Here is a 19,878-nt window from a genome sequence, read left to right as displayed (position 1 = left end):
TTATTTTCCTGTTGATTGGAAAGGTTTGATTTATTCAAACACAGGACAGGTGATTCTATGCTAAGTCTAGGTCCTTTTCGCGGTCATCGTCCACTTTTGCGATCGGAACGGATCGGATCTTGTAAAACCTAGTTTCCGATTGCTCTGGATGCATACATAGTTCACTAAAGAATATGAACCTGATTTGCGCACCTTTTCTCAGTAGATCGTCTACCTCATTCGTACTTTCAACCCATTTCATCTAGCTTCTACACTTGGTTCCTGTGCTTGCGGTTTGAAGCAAAGATCAATAATGCACAAGATTGCCTCCCGCGAGGTATCGTCGATAGTGAACACATTTAAGAGCCCAACGGACCAGCTCCTTTCTTATTTTTACTCGTGGGTCGTCGGTGCTTCTGAGGAGTAAGCAATCTGCTCATCCATAACTTGGTGTGGTTTCGCGGGATGCAAACTAAAACTGACGTAAATAGTTTGTCAGATCTAGATAGCGAAAAAATTTCGTAAGCACACGATATTTATCTCACCTTAACCACGAATCAACCCCGCTTTGAATATCCCAGTGTGAATTCGACTCTTACATTCCATACCCCGTATGAGTATTTCCTCTCATCATGCACTTGCCTATGTGTTCATTACGAATTTGTCGACTCGCTTGCTTGTGAGACTAAACAGTTTCACGCAGACTTTCCGGAAGCATGTCTCCTGACAATCTTATCGAAGATGTGGGTGTGAAACATTTTCTGAACGCTGTGGCAAAGCTATAGGCCGTCGAGGCAAATGCCGGAGATTACTGTGAACCAAGATGGGCATCTTAGACAGTTTCGCGAGTTTCATTTCCGTAACTGGCTTGCACAAAATAACTCAATCGCAAATATCGCTCTCACTGACCAGGTAATCGCTTAAAGAGTTTTCCATTCTTTTTTTGCGCATCCAACGGTGCCAGCGGTAAAATACTGGCAGAAACTTAGTTTCGTGTCATAAACAGCGGTCCACAATCGTGTTTCGTCTGATCGTTTGTTCCAACTACAAGTTACCTGATAGGTATAAAGCTATGGGCTTGGAATTGGAACACTCGGATTGGAAAGATGCAAGTTTAGTCGCTTTATTGGGATACGTCGGACGGAGGCAGATGGGATGGATCATATAACTCTGGCTGACTGTTAACATCTGTATCAAGCGTACACTGATGATAGATTTAGAAAACATAGTGTTTTCGATTCCATGCCCACGACTGTGTGAATATCAGCTACTCCTTGGGAGTCGATTACCACGGCCCACTAGTTAGAATGTCCAGGCCAACAGTTGGTCATAGCGAGATTCACCTCTAAATCAAATCGGCTGTGATAGCCTGGTCGGCAAGCGCATAGCTCGTTGAACAAAAGTTTGCAACTGCTCTTCAAAAAGCCACATGCCTCCGCATTTCCGCCTCTTCATGTTGGGTCTCAATAGGGACTGAAAGCCTGTAGCTGCTGAGCCGACCACGTCTCCCATAATTTATTCCACTATAATACCGAATCCCAGTCGTTTGAGAACAATTTAGCTCCTCTCACTTGGTCTCCCATCAGGTCGAAAAGTGCAAACTGTGATGTTCGATCAGTATCCGTCGTCAATATGGTGGTAGTGATAATCGGATAAGCGAATGTTGTTTTAGAGAGAGCACCAGCGAATCCAAGGGGATAGTGTGCATTGTAGGAGGAGTTGGATGTAAAAGAGATGAAACTAAGATGCTTCTGAAGAACAGACAGTCCGGGGAGTTGTATTTTCCATTTGTGCCTTTGTGCGCCAATTTAGGTTCATCCGACAAGCAGAATATAAACAACCTTATTAGTATCACTCAGCTAGGGACTCGTGTTTGGAGAACACCCACAAGACCGACAAAAGTCGTTACCCTGCGAATAACTTTCTAAACGAGCTTCACCTTAGTGAAAAAATCTAGGAGCCGATCGAGAAGTCATCATCCTAGAAAGGTTAGGTAAACAGCCGGTGGACCCGTTGCACCGTCTCGGATTCATTGATTGCCCAGTGAACTTTGTTGAATTGGAATTTTTCCTTACATTCATGTGGAAGGTACGCTTATCACATCACAAACGAGAGTCAAGTGAGATTCGGTTAGGGATGCCACTTATAACCTAATTTATAGTTCACCGCTTGCGTGAAATTTGGTATTCAAGATGAAAATACGGCTACCTACTAGACCCCAAGAAGAGATAAGCTGGTGGTGAACTGTTGAGGAATTTCAAGTAACCATACAAATAGCACTACGTCAAGAAGAAGTTTACTCTCCAGATTTCACTCTCAAGTACTGAATGGCACTCATTGCTGCTGCTGTGGTTGAACTGAGGGCGCTATGATTTAATCCGCATCCATTATTGATTTTCTTCGTGTCCTTGAGCGTCGTACCCACATTTGACAGGTAGATTCTTACTAACTTACAAGATTGCTGCTAAAAAAAGCCTATTGCCTGAATGAGACTGATACTGGTATTTTGTTTGCTGACCGGTGCTCAATACCAGTTACCCAGCTGATGCAGCTTATGTATGTCAACGGAATCCACTAACAAGTAACCAATTTAAAACTGCGGCCGTTCATTCGAAAATGGCATCCGGATGACATGAATTGGGAAATCGCATTTGACTCTAGTGCGTTTTCGTAAGAATAAGTGATGATTTTGTCTACAGTACACTTCAGTTTTCTGAGTGGAATTCACCTCAAATCCGCGCCCAGTTTACAAGACCCGGTAAAATACGCCAAAATGGATATCTTCACTATTCAATGTTTACCGCTGAGTTGACCACATCGCAAGCCTCGAACGTATCTGCTTAATTGAACAATAAAGTATTTGAGTTCCGTTTTGACAACGTCTTTCATGCTTAGACAACTTGGACGAGCGACTTCCTTTGGGGGGCATCCTCTGCTAAAGAGAATCAATGGTGAAAAAAAAACAGAATTCAGCCTTTCACTTGAGGATTTGTTTCTGTTGCCGCTGAGCTCAGGAACGTTAAATTTCACACAAACGTCAAATCGAAAGCGATGACTGCAAGCACGGAAAATGACTCGTACGATTAGTGAGTAGTTTACGGATTAAAAACGGGCACGAGATGGAAAATTTGTTAATTATAGCTGGTCGTCGATCGCAGAAAGATTTAGCACCACTTATCATATTGTTTGAACACTTCCTGCGTAGACAGTCAAATCGAATTCATCCGAATGCTATCTTTTCGTCGGGCACCTAAACTAAAATATGGTTTCATTAAAATGGTATTTTTGGGTCGAGACTGGCAGTCTACCGATTGGCGTCTTTTGCACGACTTCAGATTCTTCCTGAAGCATCAATCAATCTTCACAAAATACGTGACACGGTCATGCGTACGGAAAGCATCGTCAAGGAACGCGGAAAGCGGTCTCAGCTTAGAGGTGGTTCTTAAAGAATCGCTTGTGAACTGCGAGCTTGACATAGTTTATTTCGTGGACACTTGTGTTAATAATTCAAGGTAGATTCTGTTAATTAATTCGGTCACTCCTACCGAGCTTATAAGCGAGTTTACTCTTGCAATTGTCACTCAATTCCAAAGGTACAATGCCAAATTTTTACACCGGCATTATTCCGATTATCCACCCTTCACTGGTGCATGTGTCATTCCGCTAAATTCAACCGGAACGCTAACAACAACCGATCAGCTCATCAACATAGAAGTGGGCATTTCGTTCTCTTGTTGAGATCGTCATGCTCTTTATTTATGATGGAATTTTCATATTGCTTCCAAAGATTCACGTTCCGGAGTGATTCATCGTTTTCCATCCATCAATTTGTTACGCGCTGAAGCGAAAATCAGGCTTGGCGAAGTAACTTGGTGTTGACGGAAGACTGATCGAATTGCACCAGAATCTCTCGTTTTTAGCACTCTCCAACTACCTGTACTCCCTCGAGGCTATCTTATGCTTCAGTTGGAACGGCAGTCGAGACGTCCAGATTTGTTTCAGTAGCATTCATAGGGTCACTGAAAGCTGGGGCTAGCCTGCAACCGACTTCATCCCTCTTGGAGAGTGTTATAAACGAGGGATTCAGGTGAAATCCACCTGGGTTTTTCAGGCATGCCTATTTCCACTCTTTTACGTTTGGCTTTCACGACCAAATATTGAGTTTATTTTATAAATCTACTCCGATTTTACGGTCGAAAGAATTCAGTGTTCCATACGTTGCCACCCGTTCTACATGCAAAGCGATATTCTCATTGTACAGAAAACCATATGGTTCTTCCCGTGTGTAATATGGCATCGCGTAATTCTCTTCTACCTATGTATTCCGTTTTCACAGGTCCTTGAGCATCCTATAATAGACCTTAAGCTGTAGGTAACAAGAGGTCAAAAGCTGTTAGCTCTGCTAGTCAGCTGACCGAATCGCACATTCCGATCAGGGATTTGGAATTTCTAATTGAGATATCGTCCTCCTGCAGGGACCACACAGCTTGTTAGGATCACAACGGTGAATATGTGTACCCGGAAAGTCCATTTCATCGGATGTTAAGTACTCTTGTAATGTCATTTTACGACCAAGGCCCAAACGAAGGAGGAAAACCAGAGTTCACAAGTCACCATTAAAGTTTTCTTGGAAGATATGCGTCGCAAAGAATCACTTTCCAGTGATACTGATGCAGACTATCAAACCGGTTCCACTTCGGAATGGCCAACAAACCCTACGGGCTTATTTTGTGCCGGATAACGTGCCCTAGCGTCTAAGCCAGGTGCTTGGAAAACAGATTATCTAAGGCCGTGTAAACGCACCCACATATTATTATCACTAAAGCGTTGATAGTGTGAAGAGATTTGGAAATCTTGAATGGAGGGCTCGTCCTCGAGGGGAAACCAATTTATGCCAAAAGTCCGAGAAGCACTGTACGGCTGTTTCATGCTTATCGGGAATCGTCGGCGGTGCGCATCTCACGAAACTTCATTAGGGTGTTTCGAACTTACAACCTCCTGGCTTGAACACTTAACCGTTCGACCACGAGCGGCTAATCAGTAGTGTGATTATCTCACACTTAGACAGGATACAGCGCCACTCATCTTTCAATAACAGAATCCATATCACGTGATCATGTGTTGGCCGAATGACAGCTTCTCAGATGGAAGTTCCACTTGGCTTGTGAAATTATTTTCCCTCAGCTACTCATGTGTGATTGGTAGTGTAATGATCTTTGGGAATCTTCAACGGGGACTTCCCCTATAGGGAAGTCGAATTCGAGTACCCGTGATCACGACTCCCTATGAGATGATGTACAACAGTAATAACCCTATTCTCACATTTAACATGTGCTCACCATACAATTCACTTCCATATATTGGATATATTTTGCTACCTTGAAGTGCACGCAAAGCCATCATTTAGGAAATCGAACCAACAGACACCAGTGCTATCAACATTGCTCCAAAACGTAGGAAACAAATTGTGACTAATAGCATACTTCAGAGGGCGATTGGACCGCACATTCGTTTCATTCATTAGATCGTTGGGTTTATTCATATGATGCTCGTTGGATCATAGGTGGGAGGAATGTACGGACGGGGCCAGTGCATACTCGTCGCCGTAGCATTGACTTTAACTTGGCGGTTTAGGGTAGCTGACTTGTGGTGAGGGGGAGTGGAGGGAAGCGATAACGTAGCCTTTGGTTATAATGTTCAGAATGATATCAACGTGAGGTGAAAAGGTTGAAGAAACTCAGATGTTTGTAGTATTCAAAAGTTCTTAACAAATACCCGGGTTACCATTAACTTGCTTTGGCATTTCACAGAGGCCTAGCGATTAAGCAAAAAATGCTACAGTTCGTTGATCTGTGCACACCCTGGAACTTATGATTTCATCATCTTGAGAGGCTGGAATGTCTTGTATCGGAAAGAACATTCGCAATTATTATATGGGGTGCTTTCCCAGCGTCACATGCCAGCTGATGGTTGGTTGGCTGGCTGCAATGCGTCGGGGAAAACAAAAAATTTTAGAAAATGAAGTCATTTTCCTTGCACACCCTGACATTCAGTGAACCCCGGAGATCGAATCTGACCGCTTTTCGCAGATCCTTTTAAGAAATATTTTGGCAAGCCATCTGCTGAAAATATCTCAAATAGCAGGAGATATCGATCGGCCGTTTTCACCTGCCAGTCAACTGCGTACGGTTGTTCATGGGCTCACGCACCATTCACCGTTGCAGATTTCGGTAGCGCGCCTTTCAGTAGCGCATAGTTTGACTGATGAGCATTCACACATTTAGTGCGGACATTGCAGTCTGAACGATGCAGTTACCCAATCGAAATACACCCAGACTGTGAATTGCTAACCGGACCATCAACTGAGAATGATTACACACGTAATTATTTACCAGCGCGAGTAGCTACATACTGAGATCAGCACAGAATACTGGGTCCGCCGGTAGGTCGTGGCAATGCAGAACAGCTTGTCTATGCGAAATACATTGATTGGGACCATTCGTCTGCTGTTCCACACCGTAGACGTGTTCCCTGGCACTTGAAATACGATCAACTAAGCTCGTACGGTTTGCTTAGAAAAGATAATGTTGGTATCCGGCTAGCAAGTGCAGTGCAGTGAAAAACTAGATGTACAAGTTAATAGGTTGTGAGAGAGCGCAAACAATGAATGGATGAGTTAATTACATCGAGAATTCATCTAATCTGGCTCATGTTGATATATCTTTTTCAGATTCCTATATAAATGAGGCAGGAAGAATATCTTAAGGCATGCACTTTGGTGAGCGCCAAAGTAAATATCACTCGAGTTGTTCAGAAAATGCAGATTCACGAAATTTCGAATTTCCCCTTTAAGTAATTTATTGATCGGCTTTGACCTATAATAGTAAAAATGAAGTGAACCGAATCAAGCTTGACAAACTTCAAGCACAGATTGTTTGGGAAAAGACTGGAAAATGGCTAAATCACAATTATACTTAATGCAACGTTTACCTGGCTGGACATAAATTCATGACCAAGTTTTGATAAACACAATCTCTTATCATTCAATGTGCATGCTTTTTGGCGTTTGTGTTGGCCGCTAATGAATTTTCGGTGGGAAATTCACTTAAATTTTGGTATAGCAGTAGTGAGTACAAAATCAAGTGGACGCCAGTGCCATCAAAATTTCACCTGAAATAGGTAACTGTGGTGACGAGTGCGACAAAGATTTGGAGCGTACGTTTTCTTCATTGATACCGGAAGTTATTACTTGCCTCATATGGTTGATGGTTATAACAAAGCCCCTAAAGGACAGGGGGTCTATGAAAGGATTAGTGAGCTGGCTCACAACCAGCCAATCAGACCAGAAAATGCCATATACTCTTAGATGTTGATTAACAACTTAGCACTGACCAATCAAACGCAGGCATGCAAAATTCTGGCAGTAGGATGTACGTACTGTAGTCTACTGAGCAAGAAAGATTACGGAAGTTTTCTGCGGTTAACTGACATGAATTTTCGTCTTTGCTCCATAAGCAGATTAGGTCACTGTCTCTCCATAAATCGAAGAGTATCTTTGGACACTGAAGACTATTCACTCATCTTGTAATCGCTCGTAATTACTCAGTAATGAATAAATGCTTTTAATGAGTACGCTTGAAGAATCCCTCAGATGATGAAGTACACCACTTACATACATTCTAACCCACTTCCGCATCATTGTCTGCCAGGATAACATCCACTTAATGGTTCAGGTGTGCGTGCATTTCCAACCCAGCATCAAATTTCGACTTCGAAGAAATACGACTTCCAAAGTGGTTGAGAAATACCAACAAGTGAGTTCGTCGATTTTTACCATTGCAATGCCGGGCGACATTGTCACTTGTTAGAGAGAACACCTTCGAAACTGCGGTTTTCGCTTAGGCTGATGCAAAAAACTCCTCCCTCTTTCCGTTGGTGTACTGACCCGTATTATACAATACATGCGTGTCGACCGCGGGAAAAAACGGAAAACTTGCAAATCAAAACCTGCTTTGCAAGAAAACCCTCATGCGGACATAGGGTTCACAGCTGGGTGGAACCACTTGGGACAGCAAGTCATGTTTACCGAACACTAAGGCTACGTTCAAAGAAGCAGCAGAGAAACAGAATCCGAGTTCCGAGAAACACACTCATTTGCAAATCAGTTTGATTTTCACAAGAGAATCAACTGAATCTCTCGTTTATGACATTCTTCAACTGAGTGTACTGGACACAGGCCGCCTCATGTTTTAGTTGGCACGATATTCGAGATATCGCAGTATGTTCTCATAATAGAAACTACTCGCAAGATTGCTGATTACTCTTCGACAGCCCACTACCGGTTTCGCATTTCTTGGGGCTCATCAGGTAGGCGTAATCTCGAGTTCCGAACTCAGTCCAATTCTGGTTCAAGTAGAACATAAGGTTGACGGAAATTCGGGGATTGTGCCTACCTGATGAGCCTCAAGAAGGGCGAAACCGGTTGTGGGCTGTCGGAGGGATTTCAGCAACCCTGTGAGTAGTTTTTTTGTGAGAATCCGAGTTATTTCGTTCATTGTGAATGAACTACTGGCACAAGCTAGTGTTCTAGTTGAAATGTGGATTCTACAGCTTGATTGCAAAACGACAGACAACAGGTTTATAGAAAGCGTCAGGTCCACATGCATAGCTTTGGGTTTGTGCGTAGCATATTCTCATAAGGTGCGTCAATTTACTTTCTGGAGTGCTAGGAGATTATACAGATATTACTTGCTGAATCAAATGGATCCAGCATGTGATAGATATATACGATGTAAACCTCAGAACCTACTGTCAGGATAAAGTGCTCTTCACTTGTCAGTTATTGAAGTTAGACTGATTTGTAGGTGCGATCCTTGACTTCATGCGTATGTAGGGTCGGCTGACCTCAGGAGCACCTGAAGTATTCCGCGTATTAAGCTCCGGACGCATTGGGAGGATGGTTGAAAAGCAGTTGGATAGATGACGACACAGAAGCAAACTTTACGCATGATTTCCGCTCTCGTGAACTCGTGAGTGATGCTGTGGTGAGTATGATTTAGTCAGCAAACGGTTGAGAACGAGTGGCAGGTGATTAGTCCGTTCGAGGTAGATGAGTCAGGAATCAGCGCAAAGGGACTTGCCCACGATGTATCTGAATCAGTGTTTTTGCAGAACCACCGTGACGCCGAAGGCTTCTTCGATATCTAGTGACCACTAGATTATTGGGTTTGACTCAACTTGTGTAACAACCAACAAACTTGGCCAGCTAGAAGCAGAATATTGCACAACAAAGCCACGAGCTCCACTGAAGAAAGCTAGGACTGAAAGCAACAGTTTAGAAAAGACAATTGGGACGTAGAAGCCGAATGGGAAATCGCCGTCCCATGTGTAAACAGACCTACAAAAAAACGGTGCAGGTGGACACCGAATAAATCTCTACAAACATAACATCCCTCCTGTATTGAATTTCGCATGAGTTAATCATAATCATATTACACTCCTAACAAGCAAGAATGAGCCTTAGCACTTTAGGCTGTTCCGAAAACATCGATCGACATAAAAATACACATGAAGTCCAGTGGTCTAGATTTTACAGACGACATCTAGTAACTAATAGAAGCCAAGGTCATATTATTCAACATATGTGCAAATTAACGACAGAATCGTGTGAGCAAAGCGATACACGATGAAATTAGGCACCATCTTGGAGGCTTCGGGGGGCGTAAAACAAGAATAAAATGGTATTCCGAAAATTCCCATTTATAATAAGAACACAGATGGGTTGACGAACATGTTTTCGGCAAGGTCTTTTCAAGTCATACAATTGTAAAGGTTAAGGGAGCGGTATGGTGTAAATGGACAGGGAATCGAGTGAGATGACATTGGCTACCTATCGAAGAACCATTAGTCCAGGTCGCCAATAGGATGACTTGAGCTAGTCAGTTCGAGGGGTGTTGTAGTTGTGTGTTCAGCACACGGTGCATGTGTGGGGGGAGGTGAGTTGGACCATGGTAAGTACAACACACGAACAAAGCGTTTTTGCCGACAAAGGATTGGGTCGCGATGTCGTATGGCGATAGCTTCAGCCACTGCAATTGTGCGCCGCTGTACTGATCTGGGTTAGTTAGCCGGCGCCTTGTAAGCAACGCGGAAACTTTGGCTGGGTATCACGTTGTGTGCAGTGTCAGCTAAATGTTGTACTATGGAGCTGGTTATCGTCCTCCTAGTTCCAGAGGCTAGCCAGGGTGGGTTGTGTTCCTTCATTCTTTGGCCGAGTTGCCTAGTCGTGCGTCCGATGTATTCCGCTGCACAGCAGCAACGGAATGAATAAACTAACATATTTTGGGCGTGGACAGGCACTCTATCCTTGAGATCAAAGGGGCACAAACGATTGCTGGTGAACCAGGTTCGGAGTTTTGCGGCCGGGGAAAACTTTTTTCAGACTGGTGGAAAGTCTTCTGTTCAGTAGATCGACCGGTATATCTCCCTTAAACCGGAGGCTAATGTAAACTGGTTTCCTTTCAGCTGTGGCTGTGATGGTGTTTGCTTCTTTATTGTGATATATTAGTGGACCACCTGGCCAAGCATCGCTAGACAGAATTATGGCAGTCGTCGCATAAGCGAAAATTGCCCTTCTGCGGCACAAGCTTCATTTGAGACCGTTGATACTCAGATAGCCAAGGAACTTGAGACTGTCACCTTTTCGCTCACTTGGTATATGCAGATGGTTTATCTTAGTACCACAACTCAATCAAATGACAATACGGGGAATGTAGTCTCTTACCTGGTTCGAGAAAGAACAAAATGCCGGTTAGGTAACTCCCGTGCTCACCACTTCGCACAGTTTCGCTGATGCAGCGTCAAAGTAGGCAACTGACAAAATGTGTTTGGTCCTGGTGATTCGATATCTAGCAACAGTGTTGATTTGGTAAAGGTTCTTTTTCTTAGAGCCCCAATGACTTGTTTGATAAAAAGGCAGTGTTGTCACTAGTGTTTGGGAGAGGATTATCATTCGTAGTCCTTTATTATTGTTGGTTTTGGAATGCGACCTAACGAAGCCAGTCAAAATCAGACCAATCAGACTCCATGTAAGATGAATGTAATTATCCCATCAGGTTATAGCTTAACATTAGCCTTCGCAAACCATGCATGTTCAGGTACAAAAAGTATTGTGCACCCAACAGCGCACTGATGATGTCTTCCCCACTGGCGAAGAAACATCTGCAAATTAATTTCCAAGCTCGGCAAAAAGAGCAACAGCCACCCGATCAATTACCGATGAATGCACACGAGCTACCATTATTCCAACACCATCAACACGAAATTTTTACCTCATGTCTGCATGTCTGCTCGAGCAATGGAAAAAGATGTTGCCACTGAGCTATTCCGCTATTTGCTTGAAAACATTCTATTTGAGGACAGTTTTTGAGGGAGTGCAATACTGTTGTCAAACTCGAGTGGCACAAAGTTTTAAACGACGAAACTTGGCCCCAGGACCAGTTCCGTTTGAAACTTTGGGGATGGTTGCAGCTATTTACTCATAACGTTACACACATTAGCGAACTGATACTAGCAGTACAGACCTCAGGCCGTGATGCAACCTTCACAAGCCCTAGACCTAAGGGTCCTGGAACGCAATGGCTGTTTGGCTTCAGTTGTCGGGATACTCTGTGTGTCCTCGCTCAGTTGTGTCGGATGGCTTGAAGATATGCCGAAAAACTACAGCTTAGTGTTAGGGCATCGTCCAAAGTGTTCCTTTAATAAACCAGAATAAATCGGCGAGCCGCAGATATACGCTCGAAATGGTTGTAGGGCCAATGCTGCTGATCAGTCTAACGGGGTGCATCGGGGGCAAGCGGCACAGGACAGTTTTATTCGGTAATCTGTTGGAATATTGGTAGCTCGGGTGCATTGGTTGGCAGTTGGTCAGGTGGCTGTTGGTCTGTTCGCCAAGCTTGGCAATTGCGCTGTTGCTCGGCGCAGTTCCGTGAAGATGTCTCCTCGATAAGTTATGAAACGTTTGCAAATCAGATGCTAAGCTCGGCGAACAGGGCAACAGCCACCTGACCAAATGCCAACAGTTTTTTTGAGTCTCAGCATATTTTGGCCACGAAAACCACAACACAGAGAAAATATCTTGCTGAAATTTCATTAGATCCCGGCTTTTGTTTTGTGGACTGGGGGATGAAATGTGTCAACCACGTGCCACTGCCCACATGTGGAGGCGTGACCGTGTTTTTTTGAGTTTCAGCATATTTTGGCCACGAAAACCACAACACAGAGAAAATATCTTGCTGAAATTTCATTAGATCCCGGCTTTTGTTTTGTGGACTGGGGGATGAAATGTGTCAACCACGTGCCACTGCCCACATGTGGAGGCGTGACCGTGCAGCTGCTAATTAATCTACACGGATTGTTGACACAACAGATTGTATCACCGCTTTAGCCACCTTTTATCATTTGTCTAGAAATCTATGAACCAAGACGAAAGACGGGGGAATTATGTTCAAAAACCACCCACTTCGCGTCTAAGTGCTTGTTTGACGGGAATTTATCAGCATCGTAAGATTGTGGATATTATCCCTTGTCCACTTCAGCGAGAAACCCCCAATTCTTAAGGAAATATTACCGATGAATCGAAGAAAATACTAGAACCTTCCCAGGAAAAGGATGCTCCTCATTGAAGAGTCCCGGTAGATATGTACGAGAAGTGGTTGGTTGGCGCTTATTTCTGCATGAAAAGAGTATTTATCGATGCAGACGCAATGAATCGGCACTTCAACTTAGATCATTGTTTCCACAGTTGACCAGGTGTGTAATTAATTGTAGTCCCATGACTTTCATAAACGTATAAAATCGAGTCTAACTACATATTTTAACCAAATGCTGAGCTTCCTTCCTCATACCCCTCTTCGCTTAACGTGCAAATGTTCCAAAGCAGTTATTTCCAGCTAGAAGTTGACATAGTATTTTCAAGGAAGCACAATCCTCAGGTCAAACGAAAAATATTCCAAAACGTTCAGTTTAATCCCAGCACCTTAGGAACGTTCCGTGTTGTTCGCCCATATTCGCCTAATAACTACTGCACTAAGCGACCGACTTTACGAGTACCGTTTTATTCCTATTATAAGGCATAAGCAGGCTATTGTTGATTTGGGCTGACCTCAATTAGACAGGACCGACCAAAATGATTGAAATACTTTTTCTTGCTTGCTCGTCACAAAAAATTAACCGGTGTTCCAGTGTGCTCATGTGTAGGAATCGATCGTATCGTTTTTCTTATTTGTTTTAAAAAGTTTTTCTGTCACAGAAATGTGGTCGCAAATAATAAAAGATTCTTCACTGAGAACTCGGCTGCTCTAAATTCATTCTCCTATTCATGTGTCGTGCAATTGTTTAATCCATCCACCTGGAATGTACAGATCCAACTTTCTATCAGCACCATCATTACTTTCTCTTTTTCCTGATTTCATATTTATGAACCTTTGCTCACTCTTCTTATGTGACTTCGAGTCAGCCCAAAGACCTTTATAGTGCTTAGTTTTTCAAAGCGGACGACTTCGGGTATTTTTACTTGACCCTCAAATGAATGTTGAAGATAGCAGTGTGGAGAGGTTTAGTAATTTCTCAATTGCGATTTCCCATTGCAAGTGAGGCAAAGGTATAGGGAAAAGCCGAGAATTGCTGTATGGCTGTTTCGCCTCCATTGGAAACTACCAGCAGTGCGCGTCTCATGAAACTCAAGGGGGTTTCCAACCTGCAGCCTCTCAGTCTATAGTGTGGACAAACAATCGTTGATCAGCAGTGTGATTAACTCGCGCTAAGATGGCATATAACGCCACTCATCCTTCATGCCGGAAGTCACATCAGCTGATCAGGTGTGAACTGGCTCCGCGAGTGACGACTTCTCAGACGGAGGTTCTCCTTCTGAGCTACTTATTGGTTGATAGTAGTATGAGGGGATCCGACAATCTCTGGTGATGCCAGTCTATGTTCACATCTTTATGGGAAGTAGATAACAGCGTGAATCTAGAAAACTCTATCTCCTGAGCTTCTAGCTTCTAGGCTTTTTAGCATAAATCAGGTTAACTCACAGGACGAAATCTCCATGGTTATAAATAAGGGGGCTGGTTTAAATATCCGAGTTACTTCTTTTCTGGTCACTTAGGCTATTCCGCAAAGTTGGTGGAACCTCATTTTCTATAATGGTTCGCTACAGAAAGAATGAACTAGAAAAATATCATTAAAAATTCCCGGCAATAACTCCGTGCCGTAATTCATCCATAACTTATACATATACATATACATTTTAGCATGTGAAATTTGCCTGTTCACCAAAGAAAACGTAAATTTGTGTGCTAACCTTCAATTCAAGTTCCTAAACAGCTATTATACTGCGCATATCGAGCAAAACATTTATGGGGACTGAACATGATTGATATCTTACAAGTTTGTCCTTGGAACCTCAGTGCCTGAATTCGCGTGCATTGCGTGTGCTGAGTAAAGTTTAGGCATATTATTGATTAAATCAATCGAGTGACCCCTAAAACTAGCTTGTTCTACCTCAGCACGCGATATAAGCTCTAAAAAGTTCCGTTCGCATCCAACCGAATCCAACCCCGAATTCAGTGAACAACTGAAAGGAATGGATTTTTAGAATTGTATAGGGGCCTAGAAAGACGAGAAAACAGGGGGCTATTGATGACGTCTGGTACTAGGTCTGTACTAGACATCCCGAGGATGACGATCTTCTTGGAAGCCAGAGGGCGGTAGAAAAGCAGCTGATGTTCACAATTATACAGACGGACTTATACGGCTACAGCAATGTGGTTCTGTCATGGATATATGGATGGTCATTGAACTTCTGGCACACTTAGTGGAGAACAAGATATATTTTCGAGTGCACATTGTCAAGAGGGGCGAAAAAACTGCAGATAGAATTGTACACTCATCTGCACACCAATCTGTTTTCTGCGTAGAACTCACCTGGAACCCAGCTGAATCGGTCGTTTACGATTTTCTTAACCGAATATACTGCACCAAGTCGCCTTACTGTTCACTTGGTAAGATATTCGAGATAGATTGCATTGGGAATACGTTGCATAGGCACGATGCATTACCCATAAGGTTTCTGAGAACTTTTCGGTAGAACTGAAATCCCAAATTATCGTTATACAAAGCGCATAATGCAGTTAATATTGGCCATCATTCTACGGTGAAATAATCTGGTACCTCTTGAAGGATCTCCTTACAGTATTACAGTAATGGAATGCGGTAGTTACATTCAAACAGTGATTTGAAGACAGATTTTCGCTCTGCTGGGATCAAAAGAAAGCGTCCGCGAACAGTTTCCATCAAACTTTTTTTAGACAGTAACTACTAATTAACACCAAAAGGAACAAAGGATGTGGAAGATGAGCTGTCATGCGCGTTTTTTGCGAAGCTTTTTTCGATGCTCCAAAATAAAAATCATGGTTGGAATGGAGAAATTACAAGTTTTGAGAAACAGGGAACTTAATGTGTATGAAGGGGTCACTGCTTAACTGACGTTTCCATAACTCGACCAGTTTCTTGGTTCGTCAACTGTCGGATTGTTGTATTCCATTAACTTATTGTTAAAAATCTTTGGGACTTAACTCTGACCAGTCCAGTGGTAAGCACTGGTGAAAATTGGAAGTACCCCAAGTAAGAGGATTTGCTTAACGTCAATTGTGGGTGCACAATGTCGCTGGTCCACTGTGCATTCTATGCAAGTGGATATTTATGAGATGAAATTACTGGGTTCGGCCACGAAGCAACAGTTTTCACCCGGAGTCCCGAAACCATCAGCCACACCTGCTCAGATGGCGAGTATGGGTTTAGGTAATTTTAGACCATGCGAAAAATCCATTGGGAAATCTGAGTAATCACCAAACTGAAACAACTACTTCCTCCAGTTTCTCCGAATTTCTCAGAGAGAGGGAGAGATGTCACAAACGGCGCTGTATTATTGATTAATATCGTCTGACTCTTAACACAGAGGGTGCCTCTTTCTCCACACCCCTAACTTTGGTGATTTTCATAACTATTCCTATAAGTAACGAAAATAGTACAATGATCAAACACACTCCACAAGATAGAATGCACAACAGCATGTAGACTGTATTGCAGAGAGAGTTGGTTATTGTTTGTTCGCGTTGTTAGAGTTGGTGAGCCTCGTAAGTGTTTGGATGTTAAAAGAAACTGTGTGCTGCAATTTAGAACTGCTTTGTTTCATTTGTTTCCGAAAATCCTGCAGAATCCATCCATTGATAGGGTGTCTTCCAAAGGTCAGCTGGTGGGCCAGTAGTCTGTTTAACTTGCGGCTACATAGAAGGCATACGCAACTCAAATTACATTCGATAATACTCCCAGAGGGATTGATACTCTCGTTCCTCAAGTGTAATATATGAACACTTTTCAGTGCTATCACACTTACCCACCCGTTCAGTAAATCAGTGTTTTCTACTGCCTTTTATACACGGAAAGCATACTACTGATAATTTATCAGTGTCCTACAGAAAAAGCATGAACATTCTGCTACATCTGCATACAACGCTTATACTATTTTGTGTCAGGTAAGGTAAAACGGCTGAGTGATTTCCAGCGTGAACAAATCCAGTTGTCATTGTCGGTCATTTCGGTTCCTCTTTTCACTCGATTCATAAACACGAAATTAACATTTCACATATCCACTGGTCTCGTTCAGGAAAATCATCAGGATATAGATGGGCCCTCTCGAACAGGATTCACCTTCCTACGTAGAGGGCGCGAATTAGATGATGGCTAACCAGGCACGTCATTAAGAACTCCTCGGAGGTGAAGTTTAGCTGTTAGGGACTATCTGGTAGAAGACTGTTGAATTATACAGCATCAAAGGTGGAAGTCCAAAGTTAATGGCCCCTGATTACAATGAGAATCAGTCAGTGTACCGGTGATGACTAGAATCAACACCGTGAGTTATTCGAAACAAGCAAATTGTGAAAATCTTGGATTATTACACCTGATTATTTAGCTGGATAGTTTTTCAGTTATATAATAGACTTACGTCTGGGCTTTCACGGATGTCTAACTCCGACACACTGACATCTTTTTCAGAACATTTCCAACTTACATGCCCAAAAAATTAGGGTTTGTTTATTGGCTATCAGCTAAAGTCCGAAATGATTGATATTTTCTTCCCGTGATGTGAACCAAGGCTGATTTTTTTTATCTCTTTCTCTATCGTTTACCGTACAAAATTCCGATTCACCGCAGTTCGTCTCAAAGTGATCCTGGACTTAGCGAAATACACCTATTTGGATTTTCGAGAGAATCACCTGGAACCTAGACTTACTTCTCACCGGAGTCACTCGGCGGCACAAAGGTCAGCATGGGTGAGGCAGCGCATAACAATGCTCTGACGCTTCACTATTCTTCTCGGAAATTACAGAAGTATGGAAATGTAAAACGGAATGCAGCATGATATTGTCACAAGTTAAGTAGAATCTCCGTAGTGTGTGACGTGACCCTGACAAAGGATTTGGTCCTGGGAGCTCGCATTGTATTGAGCAGAAACGCTGTGTTTTGCTAAGGAACGAGCAATGTCCCTGGAAGCCGTTTCAAACTCTGCATTGGTCGCTCAAATTCACCTGACTCTGATAGGTTCGGCTACTGCTTGGGTAATTAGTAGCCAGTATTGAGGGACCGTTGCTTGTTTGCGGTGCTCCGATTCCTTTCATGCATTACTGATTAAGAATGGGGCTTACTGACTGGATAACATTGGCTGGCGCTTAATTTTACACTGAGAAATAATGAGGTGATTGGTCGACAGGCTCTGAACCGGATACGGAAATTCATTGGCTGATCTTGTTGATGTGTAAACTCATATGCTGTGCATTTCTCATTACAATAGGATATCTCGCGCGAACCATAGTTGATTTAGTGTGGAAGTGAAGACGAAAACAATGAGATCGATTCTTTCCATCACCTGCCAAGCAGCATATCACGCCACTACAGGCCTCTATCATCCTTATTATGGGAATATTCAGCTCCCATAAACAGGGCCATCCTTTTTGTGATCAGGCAAATAAGGCCAGTTAAGCGTGATGGTCTGCAAAAGGGAGAAAAGAGTGGTGCGCTATCTGGGAGTCCCACTAGGTAGGTAGGTCAACGACAGAATAATTTTTTTGTTGTGCAGAACTTTTGCACAACAAAGTAGCGCATTTTGACACGACCATTAGCACGGAAGTCATTTCAACAAATTTGCAGAGTTTATTTCTAAAACTTGTTTAAGTTTCCGTAGGATCATGCATATAGGGAAAAGCGTCCGGTAGGATCCCTCGGCGTATTTCAAGCACCATTCCTACTGGAATCGATCCAAAATTCGTTGAGCCAAAATGCTGGACGTTGAGCAAAGATGCTGGTTGAATAGTTAACTTGCATCTATATAGGGGTACACACTGAAGAGTCTCAGTGACACCCTTGTTACCCTTGTTACCTTGGACTAGGCAGCAGACGGTTACACGGCAGTCAAACTTCTCGTTCGGATCAAACTACTGACGTCTTAAAGGTAGCAAAAATTTGGTGGATTCCGTAATTCACTCCCAAGCTTCGTCCCAGTGAATTGCTCCGGGAAGGTTGAAGTGTCATCCAGCATTGTGCGTGACAAAGCGTTAACGGTCCAATGTTGACCAAAGGAGTCTAATGGCCTATGAAATTGTGGTTCAGCTACAACGAATTTGGAGCCACTGTACCTGTAATATGCACTCGGTTCACCATTCCGGCCAGTATGACTTAAGAGGCGTTAATGGATGTGTTCTTCATCATAGGACAATTCATCTCTATGTATGCTCTGCGAGTATTTGCGACAGTAAACTCACTCGGAACGCCTGTTTGCTACTGCCCATCGTGTCTTTTAATACACCCAAATAATATGCACCGATATGCTTAAACAGCTACACTTATTCACTGAATTAACGCAATGGTAACCGAACAATTACTTGATTGAACGATACCGTGAACATTTACTGTACCGAGGAAATCGCTTGTAACCAAACGAACCAATTATCTCAGCCAAACACGAGGCCCATATTTGAATCCAACCTTATGATACTTGATGAATTTTACTTATTTTCCTATGTGCTTGCTTGGAAGCGAAGTGAACTCTTTTCGATGCTACCACAATTTTAGCACACGGGATTCAGATAAGTGGTTCTTTTATTGCCCCACCAGATCTCTAGGCTATAAAAGTCCCATTTAATCACGCCGAATCCTTGAGAACCCTTGTCCAATTGTTCTCTATTACCCAAGTTGAACTTAAACTTGGCTCATAACCATTACTCATCAGTCCAGAACTAGAATTCACTTGTAGTCATGTTTCTTCATGCAGAGTTAGTTACTTTGGGGCAACAGCCTCATATCACCAGAGGATACAGTCACCATAGGAACAACCTCGATTGAGTTTTGGTTCCTAGATACCTATTTCTATTGTCACTCTCCAATAGCCTCTTTTGTGTGTCTAATGTGATTAGCTTTAAGAGTTGAGAATTGGCCGCCTCCAAGGACAACACACTGAAAGACTACAGCTGTTTAAAATGAAGACATACCCAAGGCCAACCCGGTTCCGTTGATAGACAACTAACCAACTTCATGTAAAGGACCATAGTGGTTAACTTCAACCTTGGTATCGCCACTTATTGGACTTACATATCAAGAGGCTGATTCTGCTAGTCTCGTCAGTGAAAGTGCCAATTTCAGGCATCGGAAAAGATGCGTAGTCATACATTGTCGATGGCTCGCCTTCAGATATAGGAGAGTATGAAACTCTGAATTTAACGATGGCAACCAAAAGGGTTCGACGAGATGTGTATGGTTTGCTCAAATGTGTATTCTATCCTATTA

This window comes from Opisthorchis viverrini (genome assembly GCF_000715545.1).
Source record: "Opisthorchis viverrini unplaced genomic scaffold opera_v5_144, whole genome shotgun sequence".
In the NCBI taxonomy this organism is placed as follows: Eukaryota; Metazoa; Platyhelminthes; class Trematoda; order Opisthorchiida; family Opisthorchiidae; genus Opisthorchis; species Opisthorchis viverrini.
Note: the sequence above shows the minus strand (reverse complement) of the source record.